Below are 4,339 nucleotides of genomic sequence, written 5' to 3'. Positions count from 1 at the left end.
AGAATAAGGTGGAGAGCAGCTGAGGAAGAACCCTGATATCAACCTCTGGCTTCCTCGTGCACCGGTAAACATGTTGAAATGTGCCTTCACACATGTGGCCCACATACATATAAAGATATAACTCATGTACACACACACTCACACACAGAGACCATCTGTATAACTTAAAAAATTTTATACATGTGTTGGTCACTGGAAGGAAAATATTTAAACTTGCATAAGCTAAAGACATCTCCCCCCAAAAGTCTCCTGTTGATTAAGTTAAATATCTAGTTTAGAATCTAAAAGAGAATTAAGTCACTATAGTTTTCACATGCCTCTTTAGTCCCTAGTGAATGCAATTCCCAAACATCTGCACATGATTGACACTTTGGAACCTTCAGACACAGGACTGAGATAGTGACAAGGAGCTGTGTTGTACTGCAGTTTCTTCCTTAGTTACTCTGAATGGAGGAAAACAAAGGCACCAAGACCAACAGGGCAGAGACAGCAGAACAATGGAAAGACCTATTACCATCTTTCCAGGACTCACATTCTTGTTACTGAGGGTAAGGTGCTCTGCAATCTTACTAAATCTTTGGGTAAGTAATCTCTCTCCACAAGTTAGAGACACAGAAAGCTCCCTCAAGGAGAGTCTAGTGAACAGAAATTTTCTTTGTCATTATTCATTAAGTACAGCACAACAATATTTACATCACAAATGCTATGGAAGTAGATAATAATAGTGATCCAAAGATGACTCAAAGCACAGCAGCAGGATGAGTAGGTGGCACGTAGACACTATGCCGCTCACCCAAGACGCCCGAGTGCCTGCTGATGCAGTGTGGGCTGGGTCCTGCAGTCAGCGGAAGTTAGAATGGACAGCACTTTTAAAACTTACCGTTTTGGGATGGAGGGATGCTTAGCAGTTAAGGGACTTTCCTGCAAAGCCAAAGGACCCAGGTTCAATTCCCCAGGGCCCACATTAAGCCAGATGCAAAAAGCGGTGGCATATATATCTGGAGTTTGTTTGTAGTCGCTGAAGGCCCTGGCATGCCCATTCTCTCTATCTCTCTCTGTGTCCTTCTCAAATAAATGAATAAACAAAACAAAAAAATAAATAACCTTATTTTTTTAATTGCATAGTTCATATATTGTAACAGAAAAACAAAAAGAATGCTATCACAGAAAGGTGAATAAAAGATATTTTTAAGAGGAAAATGTGATACAGAATCCAGAAAACCTTACTGGGGGACCAGAAAGAATATAATGATTCAAATATATTTTTATTCTTTTAAGCATTAATTCATTTTAGAGAAAGAGAGAGAAGTAAAAAAAAAAAAAAAGAGGGGGGCTGGAGAGATGGCTTAGTGGTTAAGCACTTGCCTGTGAAGCCTAAAGACCTGGGTTCTAGGCTCAATTTCCCAGGACCCACGTAACCCAGATGCACAAGGGGGCGCCAAGGCCCAGGCACATGTGACTGGAGTTTTTTTGCAGTGGCTGGAGGCCCTAGCACACCCATTCTCTCTCGAAATATATATCTGCTTCTTTCTCTATCACTCTCAAATAAATAAATAAAAATAAACATAAAAAAATTTAAAAAAAGAAACAGGAAAAGAGTGAAGGATAAAGAAGGAGGGAGGGAGGGATAGAGAATGGGGGTACCCAAGCTGCAAATGAACTTCAAATGCATCTGTTTTTTTGCATCTTATGTGGGTACTGGAGAATCAAACCAGAGCCATCATGCTTCATAAGCAAGTATCTTCAATAGCTGAACCATCTCTCCAGCCCCCATATTTTTATTTTCAATTGACACATAATATCTTATGTATGTTGGAGGTTAACCAAATGACATTATCTACACAGTGTGGAGGCCTGCCTGTTGGACAAGTTGGACAAGAACGTGGCCTTCCTAACCATTGTGTGCATGGAGGAGTTGGATGAGATGGAAAAGGATCTGAAGCCGTGCCTGGAGCTGTATGCCCACAGGTGTCACCAGAAAGCATCACGGAGTGTGCACTGGGGAACGCGGCACACAGCTCCTGCACATCAATGCTGAGCTCACCAAGGCCTGCAGCCGCCCCACGAGTATGTGCCCTGGGTCCTTGTCAATGGGAAACCTCTGAAAGACACCAGCCAGCTCCTGAGCCTCGCTTGCCAGTTGTACCAGGGCGAAATAACTATCAAATAATATATTTATAAATTCTGAACACCAGAAACATTGAAAAGTCTTCCCTACCAGCTAGTTTGAAATATTCAAGTAATTTTTTAAATCAAACATAGACATTCTAGTATGCTATAAAATATTAGAAGTGATTCCTTCATTCCAACAGCACTACTAAACCCACTAACCATATTCTCTTTACCGCCTAATTTCGCTCTCTTCCCAGATTCTCATCAGTTATATCCAATTTTTTTTTTTTTGAATTTACATTCAGCACCATTTTTAGTGAAGCAAGGCTCTTGGTTGGGAGTGGAATTTTGGCTATGAGTTTTGTGGGGTGCATAAAAGCTTTCCAGTTATCTGAGGGGTGCAGATCAGATAAAGGGGACAGCTGGGCTCTTGCTGTTCCTGTCTCAACTCCCTCTTGGAATGCTAGTCATCACTTGAAGCAGACCTCCCTGGGGGAGTCAGCTATGGAGGAGAAGACATCTGGCTTCTTCTCGCCCTGGTACAACTGGCAAGCGAGGCTCAGAAGCTGGCTGGTGTCTTTCAGAGGTTTCCCATTGACAAGGACCCAGGGCACATACTCGTGGGGCGGCTGCAGACCTTGGTGAGCTCAGCATTGATGTGCAGGAGCTGTGTGCCGCGTTCCCCAGTGCACACTCCGTGATGCTTTCTGGTGACACCTGTGGGCCATACAGCTCCAGGCACGGCTTCAGATCCTTTTCCATCTCATCCAACTCCTCCATGCACACAATGGTTAGGAAGGCCACGTCTTGTCCAACTTGTCCAACAGGCAGGCCTCCACTTTGTTCAGCTTGTACTCCAGCTCACCGTGCTGACTTGAGAATTCCCATGTGCCGCTGACATTTTGTTCACCTGAGCGTTTCCATAGGGCACCAGGGTGACATTGAGAATCTCCATGACCATCAGCCAGGTGGGGAAGAGATCTCGGACTAGGAAGTAACTACAAGCTCCGCACAGGGACTCATAGTTCAGGGTGATATTGACAGGTGGTGCAGGTGGCTCCTTGACAGGTCCCCGAGGACACAGGTCCTGGACTGGGATTCTAGGCGAGGCTCCACCTCCAAGCCACGCCCTCTCCTCCCTGGGGATTCTAGTTGGGGCTCAGTCGCTGGTCACGCCCCCAGCCCTATGAGGTTTTCCGTTGTTCTTAGATGTTCCTCAATCTCAGTTTATTTTACAGGTGGCCGCCGTCCCGTAGGTCACTTGGTAAGGAGACGCCCGTATTGCTCTTGGGACCTCCAACAGCGGCAGCAGCAGTAGTAGCAGCGACAGGAGCTTGAGAGAGAACAGGGCCATCCTGCCGGTGCTAAAGCGGGGAGACAGGCTCTCCCAATTCTTATTTGAAATCAACATTTTGCTTCCATATAGAAGTGACAGTATATAGTATTTAAAAAAAAATGAAATTGTATTATCTGATGACAAAGCAAGTAGTAATTTGTATTATTTTTTCAATGTATTATTCTTTAAACTGAAAAAAAATCAGTGTTTGAAATTTCAGCAGTACAAAATGTGTGAATTAGATAAACAATCTCATGTGTAATCCTTCTACCAAGAGGTAATTATTATTTCCTTCTTAAAATAATATTTTTACTTATTTGGAGAGATAGAGATAGAAAGAGAGGGAGGGAGAAGTCGGGGGGGGAGAGAGAATGGGCACGACAGGGCCTCTTGCTGCTGCGAATAAACCTATATGCATAAGCCACTTTGTGCATCTAGTTTTATGTGGGTACTGGGAATTGAATCCAGGCTATCAGACTTTGCAAGCAAACCCCTTAAATGCTGAGCCATCCCTAGTCCCAATAATTAACTTATATATATGTTCTCCTGATATAATTTGTGTATAACATAGTTTAACTTAGATAAGTTTTGCTTCTCATAAAATCACCGTTCTCCCTCATAAAAATTTCCCCTGTTAAAAATCACTTTAAATTTCTGAAATTAATCCAAGGTCCTTTAAACAAACATGATATTCTCTAAGAGCAGCCTAACCCAATTGTAATAAAATCTTAGTAGCCTGATGCCACACAGATAATCAATAGATGTGAATCCTATTAACACTCAGACCTATCTCTCTCAGCTGAGTACCAAGTGTGTGAAAATGCTTCTATAAACAGTGTAGAAATTAAAGTGGGTGGGGCATAGAAGAAGACCGGAGTTTGAAATAGTAGG

General features: G+C 43.0%; 1 pseudogene; it reads right to left on the bottom strand.

Moving 5' to 3' along the window:
* Nucleotides 1–2,582: 2,582 nt before the first annotated feature.
* LOC101595447 lies at nucleotides 2,583–3,466 on the bottom strand (annotated as a pseudogene).
* Nucleotides 3,467–4,339: the final 873 nt, after the last annotated feature.

This window comes from Jaculus jaculus, chromosome 6 (assembly GCF_020740685.1).
Source record: "Jaculus jaculus isolate mJacJac1 chromosome 6, mJacJac1.mat.Y.cur, whole genome shotgun sequence".
NCBI lineage: Eukaryota > Metazoa > Chordata > Mammalia > Rodentia > Dipodidae > Jaculus > Jaculus jaculus.
The sequence above is the reverse complement of the archived record's forward strand: the minus strand, read 5'-3'. Positions and strand labels throughout refer to the sequence as shown.